This window comes from Erpetoichthys calabaricus, chromosome 17, assembly GCF_900747795.2.
Source record: "Erpetoichthys calabaricus chromosome 17, fErpCal1.3, whole genome shotgun sequence".
NCBI lineage: Eukaryota > Metazoa > Chordata > Cladistia > Polypteriformes > Polypteridae > Erpetoichthys > Erpetoichthys calabaricus.
In genome coordinates this window covers 77189514-77202344 of record NC_041410.2, presented here as the reverse complement: position 1 = coordinate 77202344, position 12831 = coordinate 77189514, and positions in this window count along the sequence as shown.

The following is a 12831-nucleotide window of genomic DNA, read 5'->3' as shown; positions in this document are numbered from 1 at the left end:
CTGTAAATAACCCTGTATCAGGTCCAATTTAGTGAAAACGGCTGAGCCCTGAAACTGCGTTGTGAGCTCCTCTGTTGTAGGCAATGGATATTTATCAGGAATTATGGCTTTATTAACGTCCCTCAAATCCACACACAAACAAATTTTGCCATTCTTTTTCTGTGCCATAACAAGATTTGATATCCAAGGTGAAGCATCAACTGGCTCGATTCCAGCTCCGCAGAGACCTCCTCACGTAGTGCCAGCAGAATCCGACGAAGGGGCTGAATCACTGGGGCTATGTCTGGGTTAATCGTTAATTGTCGGCTTATGGACAAAGCCAGTAATGCAGCCAAGACCTGTGAATAAGGCTGGAAACCTCTGTAGCCAGGAGTCCACAACTTGCAAAATTTGGCAACCCTCAAAGTCTGATACTGTAAAGCTTAAAGCAAGGAAAAGATCAAGCCCCATGATGTTAGCTCCACCTGTTGTGATGTGGAAAGACACTGCTGAAGTTGTTCTATCTTTGTAACTCACAGTGAAAGTAACTGTACCCAGGACATTTATAGGAGACTGATCATAGCCAGTGAGTTGTACAGCTGCAGGTTTAACAGGTACATGAGAAAAAAACCTGTCAAACGTGGTTTTATTTAAAAGAGACTAGCACCAGTATCTAGTAGAAGTGGGATTTCCACACCACCTACCACGCAGATGCAGTCTTTTAAGAACGGTGTGTCCCGCTGCACCCAATTTATAGGTTCTGGCGAGTGCGCACGCCAATACTCCCGTGCAGGCTCACATGCAGTAACAGTTGAAAGAGCCGACCGGCACCAGCGTGCAAAATGATTAAGCTTGGTACAGCGGTGGCATTCTTGGCCTTGTGCAGGGCATGTGGGTGCCCTCCTATTATGCTGATTTGACCCACAGTTTGAACAACGTTGCGATGCAATCGCAGCTGTGACTTTGTGCACAGGGATTTGAATTGAAGTCTTTGCGTGCGCTCCTTGCAACTTTTGCGCATCCGCGACAGCGGTTTCTGTCTGTTTTCCTAGTGACGCCGTTTTCTCTAGTGTGAGGTCATCGGGTTCAAGCAGTAATCTAGCACGAAGTTGATTGCATTTGGATTTCTCTATGATTTGATTGCGGATCATTTCGTTTTGTAGGGTTCCAAAATTACAATGCCGCGCAAGTTCATGTAAAGCAGAGACGTACTGAGTTATCGACTCACCCGGCTGCTGTGCTCGTTGATGAAAATGAAAACGATGCATAAGAACACTGTGACCAGAGCTGAAATATGCCGCTAATGCTGCCTTTGCTGCTGCATACGTAGGTGCATCTGGTTGCAACGTGGAGAAAATGCGCTGTCCCTCTACTCCCAAACAGTGCAACAACAAAGCCCTCTTCCTAGCATCCGCCATATCCTAAACATCAAGGGCTACCAAATATAGTTCGAACAACTCAATCCATCTCTGCCAGGGTACCGGAGGCTCTCCTGGGATGGTTAGGAACGGGTTAGGAGGTGGTAACGTGAACTATCCCATCCTCGTCACCAAAATGGTTGTATCCAGATACAAAAACTCGTCGCACACCGGTTTTGCCAAACATTTTTGTCTTTATTCTTAAACCTTCTCTTTCCCACAAACCCCCAGTTCACTACACGCCCTTTATTCCCATCCTGCCCCTTGTCTTTTATGAAATCAACTATATACAAACTCTTAAAGAAACACAGGGTTCAATTCTGGACATAAGTTACTTTTTACAGATAAATCGTTAATTTAAATAATTAATACTGTTAATAATTACACACATGGGGTGACACGGTGGCGGAGCGGTAGCACTGCTGTCTCGCAGGGAGTCACGTTGCTGGTATTCCCTGCTTGGATTCCACACTATACTCCGGTTTCCTTCCAAAGATATGCAGATTTGGGGATTTGCTGCAGCTAAAATGACTCCAGTGTATGTGAGTGCTTGTATTCACCTTGCGATGAGCTGAGGCCTCGTCCAGGGATTGTTTCTGCCTCGTGTCCAATGCTTGCTGGAATGGACACATCCCTGGATTGATGGATTTAATCATTAAACATCCTTTTCAGAGATATTGTGGTAAGGTGTCATCGGAATTTAATGGGTGTTCCAGGCAATTCACAACACAGTGAAGCCGAACCTGTTCTCACTGTGATATCTCGCACTGCCACCTGCTGAGTTCCTCAGATTTCCATAAAGTATGCGCACACGTATAAACACTACAACGCTTGTGTAGCAGGAGCGTCTGCTGGAGCATGCACCGCGTCGCGTGAAGTATAAACCCGGCCTTAGTGTCCTGTCATGGGCACCATGAAATGTTTAGTGTTTAGCATATGGGGGTGTCATGAACAGAGATGTTAACTTATTCCAATGAAGTCTTTAGCTGTTACTCTACAGGTCTTTTTTTAGCTCACTGAGCATTCTGCAGTGTGACTTTTGAGTAATTTTGGCAGTGCAAGGGAGAGTAGCCACAGTGCTAAATCGCCTCCATTTGCGTACAACTTGCCCTACTGTGCACTGATGAATATCTATACTCTTTGAAATTTGCTTGTAAGCCTTTCCAGCTTTATTCAAATCAACAATTCCTGATCATAGATTTTCTGTTTTTTTGTAAGGTATGGTTTACACCAGAAGATGCTTCTTGTGAATAGCAAACCGAACGTTTCAGACATGTTTTATTGGTCAAAGTTTCTCTAAACCACACCGCCAATCTTGTTTCATTGGGTTGACGCCGGGTTTTCCAGCTCCTGACCCAAGTTAACTTTTGTTAAAGTTAATAGCCTAGGGGTTCACATACTGTACTTTTTCCAGACTTGAATGTTTGTATGATGTATTCAGTATACTGTATAAAGTAGTAATGCATTAGTTTGTGTATTAGGTAAAATAGATTGTGTTTGTTCATTATGGTAACTTAGATGAAGATCAGACCATATTTTAAGACAAATTTATACAAACTTGCATTTATTTTCAGATAGATTTTTTGGGAAATGTGGGAAAACTGACAGTTGTAACTTAAGTTTTTGGTAGCTTTTAACTGGCATGATGCCCAATTGTTACAGCAAATAAAAATTGTACTGACAACCTCTTTCAAGATGAATTTCATAGGTTGCATCCACAGAAGTTGCCAAGTGTTCACATTCAATAAGAACCAACTTATTGTGGCCCATGTAATTACAGGTTAAAGGAGTCTTTTGACGTAGAGTACTTCAGTTTTTGTGTGAAGAGCAAATGCTTTGTCAGTTTCCTTCTGCAGTCTGATTGTTCAAGAACTGTTACTTCAACATCGTGTTTGTGTCAGCAGTTCTTCATGCTATTGAGCAACAGCCATATAAAGTTACGTACTGCCTCTTACATACACTATGATATTTAATAGTGATTTAGTGTAAGATGGCTTCTTGATCTAGCTTCATACTTGGTGGTCTACACTGCACCTGTATCTTGTACATTCCTTTTCCAGAAACCATGCAAGTAGATAGGGAGAATGTTATTTGTCCCCAGGGGGACATTTTAGATACTGTAATATAGACGCTATATAGCGCCTGACGCGGCACAGACTGACGCAGAGGCTCGTACTTAAGTAGAACAATCTTTTATTTTTCTTCAGCCGTGGGGCACGCCTTCCCCGTGTCCCACAGGCCCAACACAGTCCCAAAACACTCACAATCCTTACAACAATACTCTTCTCTTTCTTAACCACCACTCCTCCTCAGGCTTAGTCCTCCTCCTCCTCCTCCTCCCGACTCTGGCTCTCTTGAGTGGTGGTGGCTGGCCTTTTTTATACCCCACCTGGAAGTATTCCAGGTGCTTGATCACCTGGGCCTAATTGCATTTCCAGGTGGGGCTGAGGAATTGACCAGCCGGGCTGCAAAGTCCATGCAGCTCCCCCTGGCGGCCATCCAAGCCCCCAACCAGGCTGTGGAGGACTCCATGTCCCATGGAGCCATGCGCCAGGTTGGGGAATCATCATCCGCCAGGGAGGCTGCCACCAAGCGTCCCGGGGGAGGTATTGAGCTGCCCACGGTGGCTCCCCTGGAACAGATGCAGCGGGGGCGTCCCTGCCGGGCATGGGACCTGGCTGTCCTTTACAATACATAAATAGAAAAATAGACAATGGTAAATTAATAAATAGTGAATGACTAAAAAGAAAGAAAGAAAAATTTAAAAAGAAAAAAGTTCTGACTTGTCCCAGTGAGACATTATGCAGACATATTGCTTTTAGTATAAAGGACCCCCCAGTCGCCTTTCTTGACACACTTCTGCCGAATTATTAATTGGCTGAAAGTTCTCAGTGTTAGTGTGTCAAAGAGAGGAGGTGCAGAATTGTTCCTAATGGTACTGAGGTTTGTTTTAATTCTCTCCTTCACTACAACCTCCAGGGGGTCCAGAGTGTGTCCTATAACTGAACTCGCCCTTTTAATTAGCTTGTTGATTCGGTGGGCCTCTCTTGAAGTGATGTTACCAGCCCAGCACACTGGCCATCCCAGAGTTATAGAAGATGTGAAGAATGTCACTTCCCACATTAAATGAATTTCCTATATAATGGAAAATAGGTCAGTGTACAAATGATCCTTACTGCCATTGACCTGTGACGTTCTCATCCACCCACCTTAGCATAACAAACAGTAGGTGTCAAGCCATGAGAGTCTATCAAATGATATCGGTGGTATCGATCAAGCCAATTCTCAGTGCACCCACAAACTGTTTTTGTTCAGTAATATGTTGACTTTACAAAATCAATTGTGTTTCAAGCAAATTTATCTTATGTTGCCGCCTTTAATAAAATGCAAATGATCACATATGATAAATTGAAATCCAGTGTTAAGCGATTACAAAAATGTTTAAATACAACAGAGCTCAGATAAAATAGACTTCACTATTCTTTGGGCATCATAGGAACTTTAATATTCATAGACACATGCTTTATAACAATTTGTGTTGAACCAGAGGTGCACTCAAGCATAGCTGTTATGAAGTACAGTCTCTTCCGAGCATGTTTCACATTCATTCTTATTTTTTGGAACAAGTGGAATTAAAGCCTTGCCTAGCAGCACTGAACTAATGACAGGAACCCAACCTGGATGGCTCATCGGCCCTTAATGGAGTCACTCACCCTTGCCTTTCCTTACCCGATCAGATTCTTGAGTAGGCACATCTTTGGGTTACGGGCAGAATCTGCAAACTCCACATGCAGCAATTGAGACAAAAATTAAACTCCATATAGAGCAGTAAGCCATAAGTGTCAATCACTTGCACCCTTGTGCTGCAATCTCCACTTGTTGTAGACATATTAAAAATGGTGATGAAGTTGTACATTATAAAAGAATGGTAAAAACCATTAGATACACCCCTCCTCTCTTTCCCTCTACAGACTCGGAAATATACATATCATTGGCTAGTGATGTCACTTCCTGTCATGGGGCTCCTGAGCCCACCCCTTCCACCTCACCTCCTTCATAACCGGCACCACTGCCGTCTTTCGTCAGTCTAATTGTAGACTCGCAAGTGGGAAGAATTTTTTTGTACTACACATTAAATCTTGTTTGATATTTTGTTCTACTACGTACAGAGTTTGCCTGAGGGTGCCCCAAACCCCTTTATCTTTGGTTCATCCTTCATTTACTATATATATACTGCTCAAAAAATGAAGGGCACACAATCTTCAGGGGTTTCAGTCTGTGCAGTTAGGGAGCATAAGTGATTGTGAATCAATTTCACCTGCTTTGGTGCGAATGGAAGTGACAACAGGTGACCTGGAGAGGCATATCATTGGAGGGTCGCACAGAGCTGGGCAACGGTACCCTGACTGCTGTTTGTCAGCCCTTACGCTGGCACAGTGGGCCCTGGTGAAGGACAATGCCCGGCCCCATGTGACCAAAGGGTGTAGGCAGTTCCTGGATGATGAAGGCATCGATGCCATTGACTGGCCTGCATGTCCCTGCGCTCACCTTGTGTAATGGCCCATCTCCTGGTATCTCCTCCATCATCATGAGAACTTCTTGCGACTGCACCATCATTTTAAATGCAAATGATTTGCTTTGAAATTCTAAAACAAGAGTCATTCAAATAAACGTTCTGTATAGTTAACAACATCTCCGATTGCGTTACAATTTTTTTTTTTTTAAACATAAATTTTGTTAACAAATGTGGCAGGACCACAGAGTAAATTAGCAGTGGGTATTAAAATAATGCTGTAAAATAGTTTTGACTTCATTTACTAGGTAGAGAGTATGCATGAATATGCAAATTTGTGGGGGATGTTGGGAAGAGAAAATCAAATCAATTTACATAACTCTCTGTTTTGTGACCCCATTATCTCAGTGTGCCCGTGTCACTAGAACTGAAGAGGCTCATAATGACAGTCTGAGCAGTAGGTATAGTGACAAGTGACTGGTGTCACCTTGCCTTTCAGGATGCTGGCAGGACAAGGGCCAAGGGCCAGTTCAGTTAAACGATCTTGAATATAACAGTAGAAATATGAAACAGCAAAAACAAAAAAAGTGATTTTTTTAATTGTGAAAAGTGCTAGTTAATACTCATATATTTTTAAAAATATTTTATTCACAGAAGACTGACCAAGCTTATCTTATTTTTCAAAACAAGCACAGAAAACAGATCAGATGCCCACCTCTGACCACCAGCCCCGTGTTTCGTGTTTCCACAACTGATATGGTCTTGGAGAAGCGCACACAGCAGCGAAAACTGTAGATTAGCAGCAGAGGAGACCTTCCACATGTCTGGGGTGGGAGTCTTAGCATGCATTTCTCACATTGATGTGTGAAAATTTACACGGAAGAAAATAAATTAGGAAAAAAAAGTCATGATGTCGAGTGGAAGGAACGCTGGCAAGAATTCTGATGATGCATCATCCAAATCATTTTGCTTTTGCATTTTCTTTTTTTTTCTGGATAGCAAAATCTTGAGTGTGTGGAGCAGAAATCAGAATGTGAGTGACTGGACACACTGCATAGATTCCAACAAAGCTGTAAGCCAGAATACTGTAATGTGCCCACTAAACACACAGAAATGCTTTGATGCCACACGTTAGATTCGTCCAGGGTTGCCAGGCATTCCGCCTTGCGCGGACTGTCCAGAGTTCAACAGACAAATCCCAAGTCCCGCATTGCCTCTGAAACTCCTGATTGAACCAAAATTGTATGTAGAAAAAAATCTTAAATTAAAATTTATATTGAATATCTAGTTAAAGAGGCTCACTAGATTTCTGTAGCCAGCCTGGCATACCACCTTTTATGAATTAAATTTGTAGCTGTCAGGTGAATCCGCGTGTTTGAATCGTGTGTGTTTGTGTATGTCATGTGCTCGTGGCACGTATGTTTGCTGTGAATGATTGTTCAAAGTGTTCTATTGTGATTATTCTGTGACTATTTTATAGATGTTCTGTTCTATATATGTACTTATTTACATATACCCATGTTTAGATTATACAATGTTTATATATCTATAATTATTAAAATGATCTTTTTTTTTTGTCTTTCTTAGTTCCATAACATCTTTTTGGTCGCTCGAAATGGTGGCTGTCCTGATCTGTCATTTTGGATGTCTGCACCCCTGGGTTCGTCTTGCATGTCATGTATTTGTGATTGCGGGGCACGGTGGTTAGTGCTATCGCCTCACAGCTCCTGGAGTCTGGCCTGGTTAAAGTCTTTATGGGATTTTCTCCAATGCCTTAGGCGTGTGTCCGGCTACGTGGCCTGGCATAGCTGTGTGTGTGTATGAGACAATGTGCCTCTGACGGCCTTGTTCCCAATTTGAGTTAATCGTCAAACCTCGGTAACGCGTTTTTTGCAGTGAATATGCTGTGGCTGTCAGTGACCTTGATCCGTTAAAATATTTTTCTGCAAATTCGCTTTGTGACCAGCTTAGGCGGAGATTTTTTTTTTTTACAAGCCCCCCATGATGCTTTACAAGGCTACTGTGACATCACAGAGCACTAGCTGCCCCGCACAGAACTTTCATGCATTCCTAATCGTTGCCGTCTTATAGTCCATGCAAGCACCGCACGAGAGAGACAAAAAAGCCATTCGACACGCTGAACCCAAAGCCTCCCCTACAACTCCATCCACCAAAGCACTTGATAGGGCTATGCAATATTTGTCATGTCTCCAACAGCGCTACTTTTTTTTCCCATTCACGGTCAAATCAACCCCCAGAGCTTTCTGATTTTCCTATGGGGGTAGTTAGTAAACTTTAAAAGGGCCTCAAATCCACAAAGGCTCAGAAACATTACAATATTTCCATCCGACATATATTAAAAAAAACAAAAAACTTACAGTATTAGGACTTTGGTTGATGCTTGTGCACCACCACCACATGGCTAATTATGCACATAAATTAGCCATGTGAAGCCACAATCACAAAACAGGCCTTAAAGGAGCCATCCCCTCATCAGAAAACACAGGACATGCTGTGAAATAATGAACACAAAACATATTTTACTATTTGCCAGGTGTTTTTTACTTCTTGATGGAAAAACAAAATGTAAAGCATCTCCACAGATACATGGGAAGCAAAAAAAAAAAAAAAGACAGTCCTCTGTGCTCAGAAGCTGCAACTTGAATCAATGCCACGGGCCCACCCCAAGCTGAAGTCTATGAGAACAATGATCTACTTATTTATCATTATTTATTTATTTTTGGTTTATGGACATTTGTTGTGTTTTGCTTGTGGATCATTCATCTGCCTCTTTTGTTGTTTTGAGGCAGGGTGGTGTAGTGATGAGCACTGCTGCCTTACAGCTCCGATCACACGTTTGGCCACAAAAATCGGTCTGGCACAGTTGGCAGATGACTTTTCCCTCTCCTTCAATGACACTTGAAAGACCATTGCACTATTCTAATCCACTCCACACTAGTTCCTCCTTCCTGATGGACTTCAACGCATTCTGTGGGGTTCAGTGTAGCTTGTGAACATTCCCACGATTTCCCTGCTTCAGTGGGGGTTCACTCATCACTCTTCCCAACCCAGCTTTATAGTTTGACCAAGTGGGTTTGAGGATGGTGGTTTGAAGGTAATCAGTACTGGATAACACACGGTCTTTCTTACAAGTGTAATCTGTTAAAGAGAGTCTGGGTTTCCACAGGCAGTATGGCATGGTGGTTAAGGCTTTGGACTTCAAATACTAAATGTTTGAAATCGTCAGTCAAATAAAAAACCAACCCTTTTCTGCTTGGGTGCAAACTAATTTGTGTGACCTTCCTGGGTGAACCCTCATCCAATTGTGTGTATCCACCAACATAAAGGGATTTCATAGGACACAGAATAGAAGCCGGAAAGGACTGCACTTAAAGCAGAAACTGTCACACAGAAACGTGTGTCCACATTGATGTAAAGGGCTTAAATGAAAGAAAATAGTCCTTCACTTCCAAATACTTGTGTAGCTACTAGAACTGGTCTACTTGTGACTTGGGTTAGAATAATAATAATAAAAAAAAAATACTAATTACTAACACAGAGCTTTTCATTTCCTAAAGAGGCTTCACAATGTTAAATAAAACCACCAAGGTTCTGGAAGAGTGAAACTGTGCACCGCATTATAAACTCTGGTGACCATTTACCGTATATACTTGTGTTTAAGTTCTCCTGCGGATAATTTGTGCTTGATTTTACCGTATAATTTCAGGTATTTTATAATGTTGGTTGTAAAAGTTGAATGTGAAAAACTCATGGAATTGGTCCTAGAGATTATGATATGCTTACACCCACCCGAGAGAGTAACCATGGACCACACGGCCATTTTTTTTCTATGTATTGTTCCTACGTGATCACACTGTAATACTCAAACTATTCCAAAGTGATATTTGCACCATTTGTGTATCTCACACCCTCATACACCTTTATCGTAAGAGCATCCCTTATCTTCGATGGAGCATTCGATCAGAAGAAAATATGAAGCTGGTTTTAAATTGAAAAGTGTTGAAGTGGCAAAAGAAATTGGTAACTGCGCTGCTGCAACACAATTCGACGTGTCTGACAAACTGGCACAAGATTGGAGGAGGCAAGAAGATGTAAAAAATAAAACAAGTGTCATTTTTGAACGGGTGTATAAGTCGGGGTCTGATTTTATGATCAGTTTTTCCGGTTTGAAGACCCTGACTTATACATGAGTATATACAGTAATTTACTTGTAGGGTTCTTATTGTTGCAGGTACAGAATACAGTGAAATTATTATTTGCCAGTGCTAATCAACAAATGCAGCACATTGCCACTCTGGCTTTCTGAGCACTCGTTGACTATTTATATATTTTCAAAAGACCTTTGCCCATCACATGACGAACCAACTCAGGATCCCAGATTAGGACCTTCAATGCTCACGTGGGCAATGACAGTGAGACCTGGAAGGGCGTGATTGGGAGGAATGGCCCCCCCAATCTGAACCCGAGCGGTGTTTTGTTATTGGACTTCTGTGCTCATCACAGATTGTCCATAACGAACACCATGTTCAAGCATAGGGGTGTTCATATGTGCACTTGGCACCAGGACACCCTAGGCCTCAGTTCGATGATCGACTTTGTGCTCGTGTCGTCGGACTTGCGGCCACATGTCTTGGACACTCGGGTGAAGAGAGGGGCGGAGCTGTCAACTGATCACCACCTGGTGGTGAGTTGGCTTCGATGGTGGGGGAGGATGTCGGTCAGGCGTGGTAGGCCCAAACGTGTTGTGAGGGTCTGCTGGGAACGTCTGGCAGAGCCCCCTGTCAGAAGTAGCTTCAACTCCCACCTCCGGCAGAACTTCGACCACATCCCGAGGGAGGTGGGGGACATTGAGTCCGAATGGGCCATGTTCCGTGCCTCTATTGTTGAGGCAGCTGACCGGAGCTGTGGCCGTAAGGTGGTCGGTGCCTGTCGTGGCGGCAATCCCCGAACCCGTTGGTGGACACCGGCGGTGAAGGATGCTGTCAAGCTGAAGAAGGAGTCCTACAGGACCCTTTTGTCCTGTGGGACCCCGGAGGCAGCTGATAGGTACCGGCAGGCCAAGCGGAATGCGGCTTTGGTGGTTGCTGAGGCAAAAACTCGGGCGTGGGAGGAGTTTGGGGAGGCCATGGAGAACGACTTTCGGACGGCTTCGAGGAGATTCTGGTCCACCATCCGGCGTCTCAGGAAGGGGAAGCAGTGCAGTGTCAACACTGTATATGGTGGGGATGGTGCGCTGCTGACCTCGACTCGGGACGTTGTGGGTCGGTGGGGGGGAATACTTCGAAGACCTCCTCAATCCCATTAACATGCCTTCCAATGAGGAAGCAGAGCCTGGGGACTCAGAGGTGGGCTCCCCCATCTCTGGGACTGAGGTCACCGAGGTGGTCAAAAAACTCCTTGGTGGCAGGGCCCCGGGGGTGGATGAGATACGCCCGGAGTTCCTCAAGGCTCTGGATGTTGTAGGACTGTCTTGGCTGACACGCCTCTGCAACATCGCATGGACATCAGGGACAGTGCCTCTGGATTGGCAGACCGGGGTGGTGGTCCCCCTCTTTAAGAAGGGGGATCGGAGGGTGTGTTCCAACTACAGAGGGATCACACTCCTCAGCCTCCCTGGAAAAGTCTATTCAGGGGTCCTGGAGAGGAGGGTCCGTCGGATAGTCGAGCCTCGGATTCAGGAGGAACAGTGTGGTTTTCATCCTGGTCTCGGAACAGTGGACCAGCTCTATACCCTTAGCAGGGTCCTGGAGGGTGCATGGGAGTTTGCCCAACCAGTCTACATGTGTTTTGTGGACTTGGAAAAGGCATTCGACCGTGTCCCTCGGGGAATCCTGTGGGGGGTACTCCGAGAGTATGGGGTACCGGCCCCCCTGATAAGGGCTGTTCAGTCCCTGTACGATCGGTGCCAGAGCTTGGTCCGCATTGCCGGCAGTAAGTCGAACCCGTTTCCAGTGAGAGTTGGACTCCGCCAGGGCTGCCCTTTGTCACCGATTCTGTTCATAACTTTTATGGACAGAATTTCTAGGCGCAGCCAGGGCGTTGAGAGGGTCCGGTTTGGTGGGCTCAGGATTGGGTCACTGCTTTTTGCAGATGATGTTGTCCTGTTTGCTTCATCAGGCCGTGATCTTCAGCTCTCTCTGGATCGGTTCGCAGCCGAGTGTGAAGCGGCTGGGATGAGAATCAGCACCTCCAAATCCGAGACCATGGTCCTCAGCCGGAAAAGGGTGGAGTGCCCTCTCAGGGTTGGTAGCGAGATCCTGCCCCAAGTGGAGGAGTTCAAGTATCTCGGGGTCTTGTTCACGAGTGAGGGAAGAATGGAGCGTGAGATCGACAGGCGGATCGGTGCGGCATCCGCAGTAATGCGGGCGCTGCATCGGTCTGTCGTGGTGAAAAAGGAGCTGAGCCGCAAGGCGAAGCTCTCAATTTACCAGTCGATCTATGTTCCTACCCTCACCTATGGTCATGAGCTATGGGTAGTGACCGAAAGAACGAGATCGCGAATACAAGCGGCTGAAATGAGTTTCCTCCGCAGGGTGTCTGGGCTTTCCCTTAAAGATAGGGTGAGAAGCTCAGTCATCCGGGAGGGGCTCAGAGTAGAGCCACTGCTCCTCCACATCGAGAGGAGTCAGATGAGGTGGCTCGGGCATCTGATCAGGATGCCTCCTGGACGCCTCCCTGGTGAGGTGTTCCGGGCACGTCTAACCGGGAGGAGGCCCCGGGGAAGACCCAGGACACGCTGGAGGGACTATGTCTCTCGACTGGCCTGGGAACGCCTTGGGATTCTCCCGGAAGAGCTAGAAGAAGTGGCCGGGGAGAGGGAAGTCTGGGCATCTCTGCTCAAGCTGCTGCCCCCGCGACCCGACCTCGGATAAGCGGGAGACAATGGATGGATGGATGGAT